Source organism: Lissotriton helveticus, chromosome 4_2, assembly GCF_964261635.1.
Source record: "Lissotriton helveticus chromosome 4_2, aLisHel1.1, whole genome shotgun sequence".
NCBI lineage: Eukaryota > Metazoa > Chordata > Amphibia > Caudata > Salamandridae > Lissotriton > Lissotriton helveticus.
In genome coordinates, this window is record NC_136064.1 from 111,631,183 (window position 1) to 111,653,313 (window position 22,131).

A 22,131-nucleotide genomic window follows, 5' to 3' on the forward strand; every position below is an offset into this window, starting at 1 on the left:
GCCGGCAGTAGTGTCCCATTTTGGAATTTGAAATGGGCAAACAGATGGGTAAAGAGGGAGACGTTACTTCTGTTATCCTTACATCAGATTTTCCACATCTTTAGCAGGGTGATCGCATGGTGTTCTGAAAACCTTAGAGGGGCATACCAATTTGCAAGTCTCAGTGGACGTTCTTGAGGGTCCACTTAGTTATTTGCCACTTCCTGTACTGAAAGCACTTCGCTTTTGCCTGATGGAGTGATCCAGCATCTCTACTCGTGCTTGGATGACTTGCCAGTTCTGCACTGCAGCTCCAGCACGGGATGAAATCTCCTCTTGAATCTACAACCACTGATTAGTCCATCAACCTCTCTTTTATTTACATCTGAAACCGTATAATGTGTGGAAGCCACAGTAGGCACAAAATTGCTGAAACTGTGCCTTTGAAAGGAAGACGGCCATCTATACATTAGAAATTCTCTCTGAGAGCAAACTCACCATCAGTCAGACAAGTGATCTATTCACAACATTGCAGCTATTCATTGTATTTCTTGCAAAGCTTCATACGTGCTTTCCCCGTGGCTCTCCCCGTGAATGTCTATGACATCAGTGTTCTCAGAAGATCAGAGACTGAGAGGGAAAGATCAGTCTGGCAAACAAGCAGACCAGTTCTATGAAGGTGGTGCAAATCTTCCAAAAGGCTCCCGGTAGGCCAGTTTAAAAAATCCAAGGTGACGTTAGTTGTAATGGAAGTTTCTAAGGAAGGAATGGTGCACACAAGGTTAACTGTCTTAGCTCAAGGCAGGTGGTGTGAAAAGGTGAAATTGTGCCACATCAACAGGACAGAATTGAGGGCAGTTCAACTGATCATGAAATCCTGCCCTCCGTCAAGCTCAGCAACGACAATCTTGATACAGACAGACCATGCATTATCTAAACCAGCAAAGAGGGACGAGGGTGAAAGAGAAGCCCGATCAATTTGGAATTAGGCTCTGGTGAGAAACCTTTAGTTGATCACAGATTATCGTCCAGGTCTTCAGAACTTGACGCAGACTAACTCAACCGGCACCTTCTACAAGATTCAAGGTTAAGGATTTCCTAGAAGGGTGAAGAAAGTCTTTCTTCTAGTTAGGTCATCCCCTCCTTGTGAGCTCAGCATTGTCAGAGGCTCTCCTCTTATTCCTTATGTGGAGAAGATCGTGGATTCTTGTCTTGGAAGTTATTGCCTCTGCCAGAAGTGTGAATTAGGTTGAAGACGCTCCCTTTTATTCCTAAAGTTAGTATTATTATTATTATGTTTAATTTTATACAGCGCGCAGCTACCCGGAGGTTTCCCGGCGCTAACCAAACAAGAGGGGACAGTTAATTGCGGAAAAAGGTCTCTAAAGAAACTGGATGGTCTAAAGGTTGAATAACCAGGTCTTGAGGTCTCTACGGAACCTAAGATAGCAGGGTTCAGAACGTAGGGAGAAAGGTAATGCGTTCCACAGGGAGGGAGCCAAATAAGCGAATGAGCGACCGCCCATTCTGGCTCTCCTGATGCGCGGGACCTGATATCTTTCTTGGGTTGACGAACGGAGAGTACGAGGGGGACAGTATTGATGAACCAGAGTACTTAAGTAGGAAGGGGCAGTGCCTGACTTAATACGATGCATGAAACAAAGAGCCTTAAATTTAGAACGGTTTTCAATGCGGAGCCAATGAAGGCTGCGCAGCAAAGCCGAGGTAGAAGAGGTTCTAGGAAGGTTACATAGTAATCAAACGGCCATATTTTGAACTGTCTGGAGTTTGCGCGTTACCTCCTTGTTAGAATTTTATATTCCTTTTACTTTCTTTCCAAATTCTCTGGCAGACATGATCTCTAGGAAAATAGGCCTTGAGCTACTATTTAAACAAAAAAAATATTTCTTACTGACAAAGCTGCAAATGGTAAAACGTGGAGCTGCCGGTAATGGTGCGGCTTCCAGTAAACAGACCGTAACTAGATGGATCTGATCTTGAATTGTTTTGTTGCTGCCCAAACGTTGACAGGACATTGCTAGGTCAATCTAAAGCCCATTCAGTTCAGGGGCAAGGAACTCCAGCTGCCATCATGAGGAATATTCCTGTACCATTTGCCTCTACCCTTTAATTCCTCATTCGGGGCACAGCTAACTACTTCATTGTACTGTTTGTGGCCATCAGAGAGAATCCATGACTGAGAAGGAAGAGTGCGGAATGGACTTTCCTTCACTAAAGATGGGAATGCCGTACAGATGGCGCATTGATCCATGGCCCGTTGGGAATTAATCTCAATGGGCGTGACGCTAGCTACAATTAGGAAAATGTACAGCTCCGTAAAAGACCGGAAGAAAGACCTTGAGGGGATTGGGACTGCACTTTACTTAATGTTGGGACGAAGTTAGCTTTAGTTTTCCTTTGTTTTGTGTCTCATTATACAATGAAACCTTTTGTAGAAGAAACGTGATGTACAGATGTGTACATATCATTTGACATTCTAATCTGATTATTACAAAAATGCCTGGTAAAGAAATGTAATAAAAAGATTGGCAAAAAAAAAGGGAATTCTGACAATTTCTGGAATTGTGAAAGGTACAGGCTGATTTGCAGAAGGTAGAGGCTATGTTTACTATTTACTTTTTGTTTAAAAAATAAAAAAAATCCAAAACCGTTTTCAGTCCACTATATTTCAAAATTAATTTGGCTGTTGTGATGTATTAAAAAAAGAATAATAATGATGTTCATAAAAGGATCCATGAGGGAAAAAAATGCTGCTTAAAAACCATTTTAGAGCTTGTGCTTGTACAGAGGCATTTCACTATTTCATAGCGAATACCTGTGATGGAGAACTGTGATATAAGTAACAGTTTACTGTTATCCTGTTAAGACTCTCCATTTACATTTCTGAAAAGGATGGATGGCTGTCTCTGCTTTGCCTGTTTGTGACCTCTGTAAACCTCACACTTACAGATCAATAACAAAGGCGATAGGAAACGTATCCTCTTTTGAACCCTTGAGCCCCTGACTTGAGCTCTCACTCAGGTCTTTGAGTCTCCCAGTCATATCGATCTTGTGCAGAGGTTCTTAACTTTTTTTTTTATATATATATACATGTGGACTCCTTACCAAACTGCTCCTGGGAGCCATGGACTCCCACCAGAGCATTTTCAACGATTTGAACCTCTGCACCACAGAAAGAACTAAACATCAAACAAAAGTTACAAATTGTGAATATTTAATTCTCAAACAAAAAATATACAAAAATTGAAACTTTCATTGTAATAGAAAGGTTGGTGTTGTTCAATAGTTGGTGTTCTTTCTAAAAGACTAAGACATATGATTTTCTATCATATCACGTTGTCTTTTTTTTGTTCTCGATGCATGCTCTTTTTTTTGTCTGTGCATACTATAGCTTCTTTTAAAGGCACTAGTTTTCTGTACTAGATTTTATTTACAGTATTTGTGCTAATTAATCTCTTGACTGAAGCTAACGATACCAACGTGTTCATTTTTAGAACCCATTTTATTTGTCAACGAAATCCAAGTTAACACCCAGCTCGGGCCACGGGGGCCATGATTAGAGAACCTATCAGTACAAGCAATACCAGCAGCATTATACATAACTGTTCTAGCATGTGTGTCTGGGTCAGTAGCAATCACGTCACTATATCATGGATAGTGGAAACACATTTGAAATATTATCTGGCATTGTAGCCAGTTTGTTCCTTGTCCCTGGTCCACAGCCCCATATTCAGTCCTATTTCTGTGGGACCCGCTGTCTTATTCACCAATGTCTCCATTGCTGCACAGGAGTCCATACTGCTGATCCACTCGTGTATTGGCAGGCCTGCTCATCCCTCCAATGTCTGGCCAGGTCAAACTTGGCCACCATATATGGTGTGATGGTCAGGGAGCGATGGCTCTGGAGGCTTCTACTGAGTCCATTACACGTAGCAAAACCATCTTGGATCAAGCACCAGGTATATACCCCCATCTGCTCAATGTGCTTATTGATGGCCTTGCAATTTACCTGTGCCATTAGGCAGATCCATATCATATGGTATAAGGAACCTTGGAAGACATTGCAACTCAGACACGTGGGATCCCGGGCTCGTCCCATGGGCCATAGTCACTCTGAAGAGTAATATCACCCAGAAACCACTCGGAGAAACTAAAGAACGTTCAGAACACCGCAGTCAGACTTGTCCTTGACATTCCCCACGCAGCCACATCACAGAATACATTTGAAAACTCCACGGGCTCCTAGTCAACAGGAGACTCCCCTTCAAGCTCCTCACACATGCCTAGCCTACAAAGCCCTCCACGATGTAGGACCAGCATATCTGGCCACCGCCTCTCATTCCATGTACCCGCCAGACAACTTCGCTCTGCCCAACCTGCCCTGGCCGCCGTCCCACGGATCCACAAGACCAGAACCAGTGAAAGATCTTCCTCTTACCTGGTTGGTCTGACCTGAACATCCCGCCCCTCCACCTCAGGCAATCCCCTTCGCTGACTCAGTTCAGTAAGGATCTCAAGACCTGGCTCTTTGACTGAACCTCTACTCCCAGACGGATCAGTATCCCTCCCCTACCCTCAGCACCTTGAGACCGTCACGGGTGAATAGCCATGCTATACAAACTCCTGATTGATTGATATAGGCGGTGGAAATACCTGAACTGAATCAGGCGGAGCCACATAGATATAGCTAGTGTCCTCTAGGCCATTTTCACCCCATCCATTCGTTGTCCTCCATTAGCCCCACATCCTCCTTCTCTCCTGGTTCTCAGTGTCCCTCAGAGGTCAGGTGTATTTATGACTAGCGGTTTTAGAAAGTCCCCCCCCCTCGCCCCATCTAGTCAATAACCAGATTGCATTCAATCGTGTTGAATGCTGGGAGAGCTGTCGGCCTGTCTCTTTAGCTCTCCAATGTGTGTTGCATCTGAAGATAACAGTAGAACTGGGAGAAGCGTAAGGTAAATTCTCCATTTAGTCCTAGAAGGATCAGGGGCGTAGCTTCAAGGGTTTTGATTGGGGTGTTACACCCACCTAATAAGTGTGATATTAAATAGTTTGTTACCGGAGCTTTCCGTCTGGTGTGGTAAGGTGTTTTCCACCTTTCACCTAGAATTTTTAAATACTCTCTCAGACAAAAACACACGCTTGTCTAGGTTTTAAAGGTCTTAAAACATAGGTATTTGCAAAATCCTGTGTTTAAAGTATCCCTCACAATCCACGTTCCTTTCCCTTTCCACTGGTCCTTAAGCACACCCTCGTGCCCTGCTTCTCATATAATGAAGAACATGATTGTATAGTTTGACCGTTAGTAAATTTGAGGCCCACAACCCCCCAGTCTTACTGACCGAGCTACGCCCCTGGGAAGGATCATGTGTGTCCATTCCTCCATACCTCTCCCAGCGTGGGGACAAACCTCAAATCCCCCTACTGAAACCGGACCAAACCCCCTGCTTCCTCCAACCACGTCCCATGACAGCGAGGGGTTGCCCCAGTGGTAGTCCCTTACCATTTCGTGTGGCGGAGTGCCACAAACCAGCAACGTATTGGGGCTTGGTAAGTGTCGGGAGGAAGTGAAGGGGCACCCTGCCATACAGTAATGAGAGCAGTCCATGAGGGTGGAGAAGAGCCAGTCCCAACCTGTGGACTGGGTCCCACCTGTCCACCCAGAACCAGTCATTAATATTAACCAATTGTGAAGCCCTATAATATAGCCTCATGTCTGTCCTCCCTAAGCCTGCTCCAAATGGGGAGAAATAACATTTTTCAAAAGACACCCTAAAGAAAAGTAGATGGTAGGATATAGGGGTAGTGTTGTAGCACATACAAGAAAAAGGGAACGGACATCATCTTACAAAGTATCCCACAGTCTCCTATCAATAACGGCAGCTTGGACTACTCTTCCATGTCTCTCCGCGCCCTAGATGCGAGCAGGACAATGTTTAGGTCCCAGTGTCTTGATTGGGACAGGGCTACTGTCCTACCCAGGTATCGGAAACAGCCCTCCACTATCCGTAGCCGAGGATCCACCGAATCCTAGCCACCTCCCCTGGACAGGCAACAGTGTGGATTTATTCCAGCTGGCCTTAAGTCGTGAGACCTCCCCGTAGATCTCCAAAATTTCCATAAGCATAAGCCTCGGGAGGGTACTCTGGGACCTCTGGACGTGGAGAAGGATGTCATCCATGTAATATATATATATATATATATATATATTCACTGAAAAAACCATAGGTTATAGACCATATATAGTTAGGAATTAGCATTTAGAAAACCTTATTTTACTCACACAAAACCATTGAAATTCCATATATAGTTAGTTGCACTAACTATATATCGCGCACCCGCAATCCACTGCTGATGATGTCACATATTACATCATTCATGACATGGTCAGTGACATCACTGATGACATCACTGATGACATCATCTAGTGTCTGTGTTTTTTTGTAAAGTTTAAATACGTTTTACATATTGAAGAATGACTGGATGGATGGAAGACTGAGTGTGTGTGTGGCTGGCTGGGAGGTGTGTGACGCTGTGCATATCAATGTGTACTTGTATCAGTGATTGTATAAGAGAGTAAGTATGTGTTAGTATATGTGTGAAAAGTATGGTGTTCTGTGTTTAACTATAGATGAGGAAATCGAAGTGTGATTGATTCTTCACAGGACTGACTAGGTGTATGAGTGCATATGATAGTGTTGTAATAATGAGTGACTGTATGTATGAGTGATTGTATGGGTGAATGAGTGAATGTGTGTAGACGTAGGAATCAGTGAGTGCGTATGTAGTAACTGGTATTGGTGTGTCATGATGTCATCAGTGATGTCATTTGAGATGTCATCAGTGATGTCATCAGTGATGTCATTTGAGATGTCATCAGTGATGTCATCAGTGATGTCACTGACCATGTCATGAATGATGTAATATGTGACATCATCAGCAGTGGATTGCGGGTGCGCGATATATAGTTAGTGCAACTAACTATATATGGAATTTCAATGGTTTTGTGTGAGTAAAATAAGGATTTCTAAATGCTAATTCCTAACTATATATGGTCTATAACCTATGGTTTTTTCAGTGAATTTTCAAGGTTTTGTAAATGCTAATTCCTAACTATATATGGTCTATAACCTATGGTTTTTTCAGTGAATTTCATTAGTTTTTTAACAGCTAATATCTGTAGCTGTAAAATGTATTCTTCTTTAAATCCAAAAATATATTTTATATGTTTATTAATAATTTTTTTTTTAAATATTTTTTTTTCTTCGTTCCCGCTTCGGGAAGCTTCCCGTTAGCTGACCTTGATGCCGCGAAATAGACCGCGAGCCGGTAAACGTTTCTTTACCGCAACTGCCGCGTTAGAAAACAACATCGTGACGCCTCCCGTCCGCATGACGTTTCGCGTTGTCGCGTGATACGTCATATGACGTGCTACGTTAGCGAACTGGTACGCTTACCGAGTCGCAAAGCACAGGTTTCTGGAAGCAAACCGGGAGGCCCTGCAAAGCGCTTAACGTAAACACAGCAGGTCATGTGACTTGGTAATAACACTTTTCATTGGTTCATTTCACTTTTGGTTTCCTAATGATGTAAGACTAGGTCATATAATCTAAAATGAACACTTTTCATTGGTTGAGAACTATTGTTTTTCCCAAATGATGAAAATCCCTCCTTCTTTCCTCACTCTGACTTTCATCATTGTGAGAGAAAGACCCTTTGTTACCAGTGAGCAATGGCTTCTTTAGTAGCTTCAGCTGGTGCTTCCCCACCACCTCCACCACATCCAAGGAAGAGTGGACCACCTGCTCAAGTTATAATTCAGCAAGAAGAGGAAGAAGAGGAACAGGACGACGAGCACGAAGAGAGGCACTTTTTGCCTGAGGAGCCCAGGACGTCTCACCGGAAAGAAAACTTCATTTGGCAATTTTTTAAAATTCCCAAAGGTCAGAAAAAAGTAAATGCAAGATACGTAACTTGCCTTATATGTCAAGATAGACTGTCCAGAGGGACCGACAAAAAATACAGTTTCGGAAACTACACAATGCATCGCCATATAACTAGGTGGCATCCTAACAACTACAGTGCTGCACAGTTTCGTAACGACCTAGATAATCTCCCTATTATGGCCAAAAGATCTGTTGTACCGGAAGTAACGGGACCAGAGGGCAGGGAGATGGTGCCAAATATACAAACGAGATTTCATGAAGTAAAACAAGTCTGCGTATATTGCAGTGGATTCATTTGCTACGGAGAAAGAAGCATCACTCTGATCAACAGAGCTATTGACTATCATATGCAAGTTTGTACGAAACGCCCCAAATAATAAATACTTTTTTTTTGTTTTGTTGCTCCTGTTGAGCCCTTTACAATGAATCGTTTTCATTGCCCCCTCCAAGAAAAACCCAAAAAAATATAAAACTGTTCAGAAAAATTCTAAAAAAGTAAAAAAATGTTCAGAAAAATAATAAAAAAAATATAAAACAACAAAAACAATTAAAAAAAAAAAGTTCTTTTCAGAACTACCTCCCCGTTATTAAAAAATTGGTACAATATTTGGAACTGTGCCAACCTCTATTTCTCGTAGTTCGCTTCCCAGTTCGCTCGCCGGTACGCGAACCGGAAGTGAACCAAAAATGTTTTTTTAAAAAAAGAACAGTAAGTATAAGGGAAGGAAACAGACACTTATGTTAAAAGAAAGACAGCTATAGGGGAGTAAACTAGAGATACTATTACCCGTAATCCACTGCTGATGATGTCACATATTACATCATTCATGACATGCTCAGTGACATCATCAGCAGAGGATTGCGGGTTTTTTGGCAACGTGCCTTATCCACGGTTTAATAACGCTGCCTTTTGCTTTATATAAGTTTTCAAATTGTATGAAATATATACCAATAGGTCGTTATGAACCTTTAGGTAGTGCTTTTCTTCATGAGGTCTGGTCGCTTCCATACACATACAGATGTTTCAAAGATGATCAAGAAGTTTATCTGAATGGAGAGGAATGCACTGAGACGCCAGATCATTCACTAATGTGTAGGCACATACAGTTACACGGTTCATGCAACAAACACCGACCAAATATGGCTTGCGTGTTGCAAGGCACGCCAGTTCCTGCTATCATCCCCACGTTCAAGTTGTTGGAAAATGGTAGTTATTTGATGCTCAATAATGAAGATTGTTCTGGGTTAATTAAAAGTATTCCTTTTATCGTAACAGTAAGTGAACGGGTTATTTGCTGCAGAAATGTTCTATTTCCTCCCACACATGAACATAGGGAGTTTTCAATCTGGCCACAAATACCAACCTTGGGAGCAGATTTCAACGGCATGGCAAGAATAAGAGCTCTTTTGTCTCAGAGAGAGGTGGCCTTGAGTTCGGCCCGTGAAACTTTCGTGCTTCACATAGCGAACACCCGTACAGAGGTGCAGACCCTTTTCAATACTGATTTGCCTTTCCATTTCAGCAAGATGGTTCGGACTATCTTTAACGCGTCCTCCACAAAGGCCCTGGCGCACTTTTTTAAAGTTGTTACCAGTGGTCTCGTGACTTCATTTGAGAAAATCTTTGGAGTCATCCCTGCTTTCTTTCATTCTATTTTTTCCACTGTGCTTCGTGGATTCCCATTTTTACTTGCATTACCAGCGGACGCTCTTGTGCTTTTTTACATTTTTAAATATGGATGTCCCTCCTGTGCAAGCTCCCGCCCTGCAACTGCTGACACTGTTCCGCAATCGCATGCTAGAATATTATGGCACAATGCCGTTGGCGATATTAAGCACGGCATATGGATTATCTTTTCGATTCTCCTACTTCACCTGTGTCCAGCCTGTATTTCACTGCCTGACCTGTGATTTCGATTGGGCCATTGATTTGTGTCTCTGCGGACCGGTTTCTCCTGACGTCGACTTTAATCAGCTGATGACTCCTATCATTACTCACGAGTTGGTTTGTCCTGGCGAAAGGATTATGGCTGTGGCATTGATGCATGGACTAATTGGTCCCTGGAATTTACTGGCGGCAACACAGTCTTTCTTGGAACAGAGCTTTCTTGAAAACCCACCGAGCTGTCCTCTGATGGTGATAGAGGATCCGGTGCTGGGAGAGCACGTATGTTCTTTTCCACTTTTAAATTGGATGGCTGAACTCTTTTCGGATGAAGACGGTGACTTCCTATTGGAGGCTGTTGCAGCTTATTTTGCATACACAGTTATGTCATAGACCTTTTTCATGTTTGATATGCTGAGTACTAGCATTTCATTGACAATTCATTGACTTAATTGTCAAGTTTTTATTATTTAGCTTGCCTATTGGCTTAAGACTCGATAAAGTACTTGGCTGTTTTATTTTTCTTTAGCATTAAATGTTCCTAGTTTTTAATGTTTTACCTTGCGGACCGTCCACATATAAAGTTGCAATCTGCTCTCATGAGATGGCACTTCTATTATCTTATTCAGTTCGTTTCCGGAACATGGGGAGGTGTCATCTAGGTCCTGGATATCTTTACACCGTGTTAAGTTAGCATGGGCTCATTACCGGTTTAAACGCCATTTTTCCTTTTTTGCAACTTCTGCACACGACACTTAGTTGTTGCTTTAGCTTTCAACCTAGTAGTTCATCGTGGTTTACATGAGAATAATATGTTATTGCTCTACTATCTGCTTTGCTTGTTAAACTATATCTGTACAGCGAGTGCTGAAGTTTCAAGAACAACACGATACAGAATTGTTATGAGGTCTGATCTCCACGACTTCATACTCATAACATAAGTGCAGCTTCTGCCAATTCTGGGCATGAGGCGGGTTTTATATTGCTTTGCCGAACACACATACACAACAGTTGATGCGGTTCACATGAAGAGAGAGCTGGTGTATGCTGATGTGATTCCTTCAAATCTAAGACACTAAAGTATGGGCACGCCCTAAACCAACACAAACAGACCTTCTTAGCAAATAATATAATATGTGTATTAGGGAGGGTGAGATATAAGCAGCCGCGGGCCGTGGAGGGAGTTACGGTGGGGCAGGGAGGCGGGGAGGGGCAGGGTGGAGCCCTCTCCACCCTGCCCCTCCCCCTCCCCTCCCCGCCTCCCTGCCCCACCGTAACTCCCTCCACGGCCCGTGGCTGCTTATAAGTGTTGCTAACTCTTATTCATTTACAGCATGTTAACATACTGTCACCATTCGCTTTTTATGTACTAGTAACTATGCTGGTAATTTTGCTACTGATAATATGTGTACTTGTATTATCTAAGATACTACGCCTGAGAAGACGGCATTAGTAAATAAACATTTCAAATACACATGTGTTCTTCTTAACTCCATGTTCTGGTTTCTAAGAAATATATAACGACCGACTGTTCATGAGTTCCACGTATCCTGAGGTACTATAAGTTCATATTCTGGATTGTCTAAACATTGAGAGTTTGTTATATCCAATGTGACACTGTACCTAGCTTGCTAAGGGGTTTTTGATTACTAAGGTGAGTTTTGGGGCACCCTAATTCGCCGAGGTTCCAATCCTCTGTCCACAGTTCTGTGTGAGAACAGAAACCCTGCGACAGGGGCACCCCCGACCCTTGCTGGAGCTTCATCACACTTGCGATACAACTCCAGCAATGCGCCACCTTTACGGCACAGATACATCACGCATCTGTGCTGTTTTTGCCCCATGATGCGCCGCATTGTAAATGCAGCACACCATAGGTGACGCAACAGCGGCACAGAATGACTAACACATCCCTGGTGATGCGCCAGTCATCATAAATCTATCCCTATGCTTCTTATCTTGTTAGAGATGAACCGCCATATGTATCATCAAAGTTTTTTGCATTTCCTAAATAGCGAACTTTAAGGAATAAATAGCGATTCTTTACCATTCCTAGTTTGCGATGAGCTATTTGCTAATTACAAATTACCCATTCATTTCCTTCATTTCCATAGGGCGGTTGGACTCACTTTTAGCTCGAACGGCTGAATGGATTTCCATGAAACTTGGCAAAATTGTAGGGACTGGTAGCCCGATGTGCCTTTGCTATGTCTCGATATATGCTCCAGTGGTTTTTACGAAAATTAACTTTGAAAAATATATATTGGGCTACATTGGCCTATATATATGTTGGAGCCCAAATGTAGCCCAATGAAGCCCAATGTAGCCCAATGTAGCCCAAAGATGGCCGCCAGAGACAAAAAAAACAAATGTAGCCCAAATATCAGCCAGATGTAGTCCAACTATAGCCCAGTGACAGAATGACCAATCAGCTTCGCAAACCTCCGTTACGCGAAGCGGAGCGCTGTTACAGATATATATCTTTTTTTGAACGTTAATTTCTCAAAATCCACTGGAGCACATATATTGAGACCTAGCAAAGGCACATCGGGCTACCAGTCCCTAATATTTTACCAAGTTTCGTGCAAATCCATTCAGCCGTTTTATTATTATTATTATTTTTTTTTTTTTGCCCCGCGGGGCCCTTTTAAAACCTCCACATCAAACCTAGGGGGTCAGTGAGGATCTACTATGCCCCCTTATGGTCATTTGCCCCTTCGCTTTGGCCTCCTCTTGTCTCTCGATCCTACCGAGAGACAAGATGGCGGCCGCTACGGACTGTTTGGAATGTTTACAGACGCCGGAGAACCAATCAGCTTCGCTTCACAAAGCTCCGTTGCGCGAAAAGTACGCGAACTGGAGCGCTGCCCGGTCCGCTGTTACAGATATATATCTTTTTTTGAACGTTAATTTCTCAAAATCCACTGAAGCACATATATTGAGACCTACAAAAGGCACATCGGGCTACCAGTCCCTACAATTTTGCCAAGTTTCGTGCAAATCCATTCAGCCGTTCGGGCTAAAAGTGAGGCCAACCGCCCTATGGAAAACTCAATGTTAAAAACACGTTTTGGGACCCCCCTTTTTTCTCGGCCCCCCCTTGACGAACCCCCCCCAAATTTTCAAGGGCTGCTCAGAAACAAAATGTTCCATTTTCCTGAAAATTTCAGCCAATACCGTCCACAAACGCCAAAGTTATTAGACATAGAATTTTCAAAAACCCCATAGAGAAAAAATCCTAACTATATATACCTACTGGCGACCGCCAGTAGGTAATATATATATATATATATATATATATATATATATATATATATATATATATATATATATATATATATATATATATATATATATATATATATATGTGTGTATGTATATTAGGCTGCAAACTGTCTGACTACATGTCTTCCCCCCCCCCCCCCCCAGGGTCCAATGGCCCCAGGTTAAGAAGCACTGTCGTGGAGCATCTTAAAAGGAGATTTGGAAACAGCTGATCTTGAGGTTGCTTCTAGAATCCAAGCCCATGTGCACCACCGTGACAGCCCCAATCATGATCTAGTATAGGATCGACTGATGACTCACGCCTTAAAAGAACCCTACACCCTGATGCACCCAGAATGTAGCTTCCCCGCCACTCACTCATTCACGGAATCTTTGCCTTTGACCCTGTACAGTGCTTTTGGTTAAGTTGGTGCTGTATAAGTTGCACATGCGTACATACCGTTGAGAAGCAGCGCAGGTAGAATCTGTCGTACAGAAATCGCAGCAATTAGTAGCCAAAAGGAGAAAGATATGTGGCTACACCGGAAAAACCTGCCCTCGCAGAGCACCGCACCTCCTACCCTTAGGTCTCAGTGTCTTCTTCGGAGCATGTGGCGGGATCCGTTTCTTGGTGTCTTAACCTATATATCAAGCAGTTTGGTTTCGAGCATACCTCAGTCAGTGTTAAAATGAAAGGTGGTGTTTTCCAGAAATGCTGGCTATCTGTGTATAGGTGTTAGTTTTCCTGTAGTACCCCTCTTGTTTATTGCATGTCTTTCTTTGAGGCCAAACAAGTCTGTCGTCCTTATGTTTAGCTGAGCCTCTAACCAGTTCCTTGCTTGTCATTTTCTCTGCTGATATTAACGCACAGGGATTCTGTTTATTGTTTTGTGCATAATAAATACAAACCCAGCCTGTCTGTAAACTAGTAATACGTTTTCCAGCTGGGCAGCAAATGTAGCCTGTAAAGTGTTAGTTTCTTCAATGGTTCTTTGTGTGGCAATTTTGATTGAATTGTTGAGGTATTCACTGTTTTAAAAAGGACTGTACTCTGTGGCAATAAACATGTGACAAAAGAGTTTCTACTGAATGGGATACCACTTTGCTGACTATGGCAGAAGATTGGAAGTTTTGAACAATGGAATAAGCGTTGTGTTGCACACATGCAGCTAACCTGACCCGGGCATGATTTGATCCACAACAATGTAGGAGAGTGCTAGGAAGCTGTTCTGCTGCTGCTTTCTTTCTATGCCATTACTCATCTAGCTGCACCAAGCCTACATGGTTTGTAGTTTGTTTGAATTCTGTATTTTGTACACTCTAAATTGGCAGGTTGTTTGATCTGAAAGGATTGTAAACAAGACATTTAGTCCTCAAAGATAAAAGTAAAAAACACACAGCTTATTTTTCTGAGATCAAGGCGGCTACCAACTGGTCTAGGACTGTGTTTCAGATCATAAAGCACTGTGCAGACTGAACCCTTCTTTCAGCAAATCCTAACTCTCCAGCTATTGCCAACATCTTTCCACAGTAAATGATTAATCCATTAAGAACTCTCACCACGCTTGAAAGGTCTTGAGATTTCCAGTTTATCTGTAAGAGACCGAACTAAACGAGCATCATTCAAAAAGCTTGATCTCCAGGTCCTAACACACACTCTTTCACCACCCTTCCTTGTAGTTCAAATACCTCATACCAGACTCTGTACTAAAAAGTTACGCACAAGATATCGCTGTTCTGCTTCCCGGAGTTGTTAGTACTTCACTTGAAGAAGATTTATTTTCTTCATTATTGATATCTGGTCGGGTTACATCTATTATTAAAAGCAACCTTGATCCTACTCCTCTCCAGAATCCTAGATCAGTCTGTAATAAACTTTACATTCCTCTGCCCTTGAATATTTATCACCTCAATATCAGTCACTCTTAATGATTCAAAAGCCTCTTTAGAAGTTCTGGTGGTGGGAATATTACTGTTCCCCCTTACAATATACCACATTTTCACTTCTTACCTGAAAGACCACTAGTGACTGTGTGGAAACCATCTCTTGGCCAAGGACGTTTTGGAACCCTTTTGTAAGATTGTGAAATATGGCAGGGTTCTTGTATCTCCTCAACTCTGCACTCTATAGGATTCATCAACATATACCTCGTCCGGCGCTTTGATGACCAAACAGATCCAGCTTACAAGGAGGACTAATTTCACAGATTCTGTTTCTGACTATTGAGTCCTCTATAACCAGTTTCTCTGGTGCAGCACCGTCCGTTTATTGCTGCTGGTTTTAATTATTAGGAATTTTCTTTAGCCGATATCATGTCAAAAACATGTGAAGCAGAAGAAACCAAGCTGACCTATGCAGACTGTTCTTGCATATGCACTTAAATAGATTTGGTGCACTGAGATGTTCCAGTCGGGTACATGAAGAAGCTGTGGTAGGGAGAACCGGCCTAGAAAAGGGCAGATGGGGCCTTCCTTTGTATGTTGCTATATATTTGAAGTGTGGGCCTCACCCAAAGAAGTTGGAGCACTGTACACTCTGCATTGAAGGAGATGAGGAAATAATAGCACGAAGGAGCGTGCTCTTCACCCTGCTGCCGAATGACTCCCTCATCCTCGATCTCCCTGCTTTCCCATGACTTCAGTGCCCTCTCCAGTGGGCCTTATTGGAGCACTTTCTAGGGCACTGGATTCACAAATCATTGGGGGCTTTTAAAACTACTCGGGCACCGCTCACTTAACCTTCTCTCAAGGCCTTATCACCAGAGCATGAGCCTTTTGCCCGCCAGTGACTGCCTAAACCTAGGTTGGAATGTGCTCCAAGCACCGCCAATTGTACCTGGCATATCTAATGTTTGGAGCCTGCTTAGGAAGGGCCCACACCTGAGGGCCCAGAGAGCAGACTGAGGCGGTGGATAACCAGCGCAAAAGGCTGAGTGACTGAGCGAGGGCTGCCGCTGACTACATTGACAAAGTCCCACGCACCAGTTGGCTACCCCAGGGAGTTGTACCAACCCCGACCGTGCCGATACTCTGGGCCAGCGAGAACAGTAGAGGTGGGACCTCCAGCACCCTGGGATGGATTGCATAGACCTGCACGACTCGCCGGAACCCGCAGCCAGACTGAGGGGTGTGGCTGATTCTGCTGGTGGCTGTGCTGACTAACGCAGCACCCTTCGCAGCAGAGAAAAGGTCAGCAGAACCATCTTGCCAACTTCACACGGGAGTGCAGTGTAGGAAATGACCTGGCTGCAGCGGCGAACCCAGATTTGAATAGGCCTGGGGGGGCTGTACTCTGCACAAGTATCTGATCTCCAGACACAGTCGCATCCATGGAAACCCCAGGCTGTGCTGGGAACGGGCTGATAACCAGCGAAAAACCTCTTGTCCTCTCCTTCCACCCACCCCTGGGATGGGAGGGGCGCAGCCACATCAGGGACTACCAAAGGAGTGGAACAAGACCCCCGGGACTCAGCAAAATCAGTAGGTCATTATAAACCCGGCTTGTAAAGCAGGCAGAGCAGTAGAGACACAGGACCCGGTCTCTAGCGGGGGTTGGCGGCACCCGGAGCAGCAGGCGTTTACATTAAAAAACTAATTGAGACATTTGGGTCACAGGGAAGGAAGACCCCTTAAAGTGAGTGAGGGTGACTGCTGTATCTCACCTCCCCCCCACCTCCCAATAACACAGCTGACCCTTAACTGCTTACGACCAGGTCCTGTTGTCTCCAACATTCATAAGGTGGGGAAAGAGAATCCAATACAATCTGAATCCAACAATGTGATGGTGAAACCCAAGGGGCCGGGAGCCCTCCAGACAAACAAAATGGACAACTATGCGATTCCAAAACCTCCACAGGTGGCGGGAGAGGGATCAGCAGAGCCATCCTTGGGAGCCATCATGGCAGCCATAAGAGACTTGAAGGGCACTTTGGAACCAAAAATATCCACAGTGACCATTGAGGTCAACCTGATCAGAACAGACCTGTCAAAGCTGAGGGAGAAGGTCACGACAGCTGAGACTTGTATTGCCTAGCTCCAAAACATGACAAAATGCCTGGAGGCACAAGTGCAAACTCTAACCAAGCGGACCCTGACCATTGCAGCCAAACTCGAGGACCAGGAGGGAGAGCAAGAAGAAATAACATTAGAGTGGTAGGGATCCCAGAGGGGGCAGAGGGCTCTAGCGTTGACATCTTCCTGGAAGAACTTATAGTGAACACCCTGCAAGCCAAGAGACTGTCCAAATTATTTTCCATCAAGAGAGCACAGTGGGCCCCAGTGCCCCCACCCAAACCAGGGGCACCTCAAAGGACAATAATTGCAAAGATGTTTAACTATTGTGACCGTGACGCCATGCTGCAAGCAACCAGAGCAAATGGTAACATAGATTTTGAAAATACCCAGTTCTGGTTCTTTCCTGACTTTACCCTGCAGGTGCAATGGAGGAGCTTCGAGGCAGTGAAGAGGGAACTTCGAGAGCGGAAAATCAAATACATGATGCTCTTTCCAGCCAAACTCAGAATAATAGTGGAGGGCAAAACTTGGCACTTTACCTCCCTGGATGAGGCATGGTAACTGCTGGAGGGGTGGCCGCACCACCAACCAAGGCTTTGGCAGAGGGGGTACATGCGGCGGGGCCTGACACCGATAGGAGCAATGTAAGTTGAGGACTCAGACAATCCGGTTTGAAGGGAGCCCATGGCTGGTGATGGTGAAATGTCATTGGAACTGTAAACAACATCAATAGAGGGGGTGGGAGTCTGGTATTATTTGATGGTAAAGGCACTGCACAACAATACTGTTTACAAATGGGTTTGACACAAGGAACTGTACTAGTTGATAATCTGAAGTGGCCGAGTCTCCCCTTACTTTGTTAGGTGTATCTTAGTGATTGGGCGACAGGCACTCTGCAGGTTGGCAAGTTGGGATATGCACAGCCTATTTAGCTAGGGAGGGGGGGACCAGTTGGGGGACACTGTTTTATCATAGCGTTTCCAATGGTAAGTTAATGGCTCAGGGATGGTTTAAGAGGAACAAGTACCACCCAAGAAGCCGAGTCCTCCAAAAGAGAGTTTACAACGAGGTGGGGAGGGATGGAAGAGGGAAGACAACCCTACATCATGGGGATTCCTGAAGCCTCTTGGAAATCAGTAAAGAAATGGTCCTGGAATGTCAGTGGCTCTAATAGTGGGTTAAAAAAGACAATGGTACTGCAATTCATTTAAAAACACTCCCCCGATGTTGTACTTCTACAAGAGACACATCTCCTTGGAAATCAGTGTAAGGCACTGAACAGTTTCGGATATACATTGCTTGCGCACGCAGGCTTCACGTCCAGTTCCAGAGGAGCCGGAACACTATGCAGGGCAATGCTCAATTTTTCCCAGAATAAGTCACGGACAGGAACGTTGGGGAGATTTGTGGTGATAAGTGGCCAATAGGAGAGACGGACTCTGAACCTTTGGTCAATATATGCCCCACCGGGTCTCCAAATCGCCACACTGGAAGCATTAGGTGCACTACTAATAGAACTCCCAGAGGGCCGATTGATATTTTGGGGAGACATGAATGACATTGTCTCAGCTGAGATGGAAGTCCTAGGGGGAACAGCGGTGGGACAGAGGCTGGGTCCACTGAAAGATTTCCTCCTGACAGTGGGCTGAAGTGACATATGGAGACACCAATACCCCTTTATTGGACCATACACACATCGGCCTCTTCAGACTAGACTACATCTTAATGCAGGCCAGGGTTTGGGGGCATTTCAGAAAGCAACACATAAAGCATGAGGGGTGTCAAACCATTATCCGGTAGTGGTTGTTCTGGAGGGCCCCCAGAGAGACCACACCCTACCCCCACAAATTGACTCTTGGTACCGTAAAGACCAAAAATTCAAATCTGCCATTAGGAAAGGACTGAACAATTCTTTGAAGACAATGTGGGCTCAGTAAATTCGAGGGTGACTCCTTGTGAAGCATTCAAAGTAGCAATCAGGGGCCAGGTTCAGGACCAAATTGGGGCATTGAAAAAAGAGAAGAAGCTTCAGTACCTTGCCCTAGAGACTGCCATTTTTAGTTTGGAGACCCAAGTAGTGTAGGGAGGGGCGAATGACTCAAACGAAGCTCCAGCTGGGGCTTTTCCAGAGGGAACTTTATGACCTACTGGAGGATAGTGCCAGAACACAGGCGCTTGCTTACCAACACAGACTGAAGTGGGGGATAAAGCTAATAGGCTCCTGGCATGCCTGGACAAGAAAAGGACGGAAAACAAATGAGTCCCAGAGATAGTAGACAGCGCAGGCCATAATCAAGAGATGGGCAAAGAAATAGCAGACGCTTTCGCCACATATTATGAGTCACTGTACACCTCCTTATCTGGAAAAACGGAGGTTGACTGAACAGAGTTCCTTCGAGATATAAAGATAAAGACATTGTCCACACGGCCGCAAATGCATATGACCCGGCAGTCCAGTTGTTCCTAGATGCCAGAATGGCTTTTGATGGTGTGGAATGGAACTATCTCTTTGCCGTCCTGTACCGTCTGGGTTTCGGACCAAATTTTATCGGTTGGGTGAGGCTCCTCTACCACCAACCTTTGGCAAGGGTGCGAGTCCACGCTACTGTGTCGCGGGTATTCTCTCTCCATAAAGGAACTAGGCCGGGTTGCCCACTGTCTCTATTATTTTCCTTAGCCCTAGAGCCATTAGCGGCATGGGTGCGGCAAAACCCCCTGATATGGGATAATCCAGTGGGAAGTGAATAGGATGAACGAATATCCTTTTATGTAGACAACATCGTGTTGTACGTCAGAAGGCCGAGGCAATCCATTGATTTAATGCTGCAGATCTCCCGTATCTATAGGGACTACTCAGGATATTGCATTAATTGGGACAAATCTCTATTTCCACTGGTGAGAGCTATTTCCGAGCTTACGAATCGGTGCAGGGTGCCAGTCGAGATACATGGCTTCAAACATCTGTGGATATACATGACTAGGAATCCTCAGGAGTTCTACCAACGGAATGCAGAAGTGCAGCTGAGTAGATCCGTTGGCGATCACTTCCACTCACGTTAATGGGCCGTGCAGCCCCGTTTAAGATGATGGCGCTCCCGCTGTTGCTCTAATCAATGCAAAATACACCTTATGAAATCCCCAACCCATACTTTCAAAAAAGTCGAAGCCAAGTTAAGGTCACTGCTCTGGGGCAGGAGCGCCCCTCGCATAGCCCTGAGTAAACTGCAAAACGAAGTCTATGAAGGGGCGTTGGTGGTACCGGATATTAGAGCTGAGGAATAGACCTTCAAATTAGTGAGCTTGAATGACTGGGCATTCAGTGATTGAGCTGAACCAGCCTTCAGAGTAGATGGAGCATTTATGGGACCGAGGGCTATCTCCCCTTACTATACGGCAAGGGCATGACGAGAGACCTGCCACTGCACACACACTGTGGTAAAGAGCAGCAACGAAGTTCCTGGGGTGGGAAGGGAAATTAACCAGGATGACCCCACTCCGGGACAGCGATCAGCTGTGTAACTTTAGCAAATGGAAATTGCTGGGCCTAGATAGATTGGTGGATGTATGGAGAAGACAGGCAAAAATTGTGTTTCTCACCCTACAACAGGAATACAAAATGGGACAAGGGGAGTGATTGAAATACCGCCAACTGGTACACTCCCTTAAGAGCCATATTCATGAAGGGGTGGTTGGGGAGGAAGTATCCCCTCTGGAGGATCGACGGCTGACTGGCCCTCTGACCGAAAGGGCAAGATCGTTGATATATCAGAAAATCCTTAACAACTCTCCTGACCCACTGGGAGAGTTAAAGACATCATGGGAGAGTTACCTAGGCCAACTAGACGACGAGGAATAGACAAAAGCCTTACAGGACCCGCGGGAGGTGGCAATACGCATCCGATTCCGAATGATCCAACTAAAGATCCCACACTGGGTATATTATCCTAAGACCATGCTACACCGGATAGGGGGGACTGAGAATAGGCTGTGCCAGAGAGGATGTGGGCAGGAGGGGTCTCTCTTCCATCTGTTATGGGATTCACCAGTGATACTAACCTATTTGTAGTATCCTGCATTTACATTGGTTTTACCACCCCTGCTCAGCCAGTGCCTGTGCTCTGACTCATTGGAATGTTGGAGTCTGATGATGCCTTGAATGTTGGGAATGAGAGCTGAGAGAGAGTTGGTCATGGGCTGAGCAGCTGTCAGGCAGCTCCTGGTGGGCTTTGATCTACCACATAACTACATGATGTCCTGTACCTTACTACATGTTATCTTCATGGAATAAAGCATCTTGAAATACACCTTCCTGAGTGGACCTTCATCTCTACACTACTGTAATTAGTCATTGAGCTCCCTAAATGTAAGTATTTCACGTTTCTTTTGTCATTTGTAGTCCACACTCCACCACGTTTCTGCGATGTATGACGTTATTAAGCTACAGTTTGTGTCTTCAGTCATCAGGGATAGTTTTAAGTGTGTCCCCCTGATTGCGATCCCGAGCCCCTCATTTCAGAAGTACAGTGACAATACAGCCTCTACATCCAAGCATTTTCAACATCTTGTACCTCTCCAGGATTTTAAAAGTGTCTCTAGAATCCCCCTATCCCCTTTGGAAGCATAATGATGACCATGAAGGGCTTAGGCCATCGGGACCCAACCCATGGTCTGGGGGCCCACAAAAGCCTTCTCAGGAGGTCTGTGACAGCTTAAATAATTAAATATTAATAGTTTCATAAAGTTTATATAAATAAGGTAGCTAAATTTGCAATTAAATATTTTTAAATGTGCTGTATGTGTGAAGGAAATTGAAATTCGAGACTAAAAATTAAATAGTGTCCTTAGATTGATTTGTGGGAGCAGCACAGGTGCATCAAACAGAATATAGTATGGATGAGTGGCCGCAAATTTAGAAAAGCTCCAACCTTCATGTTTAAATTATTTTATTTATTTAAACATCTTTGCAAATTAAATAAAATGTGCCCTCATTTGTGAATTTGTTTGAATGATTTTTTTTCTGGG

General features: G+C 44.3%; 1 protein-coding gene across 1 annotated transcript in view; it reads left to right on the forward strand.

Moving 5' to 3' along the window:
• SDHA (succinate dehydrogenase complex flavoprotein subunit A) overlaps positions 1-22,131 on the forward strand; it is a 153,624-nt gene that overhangs the window by 36,137 nt on the left and 95,356 nt on the right. The gene's annotated exons all lie outside the window — the stretch shown is intronic.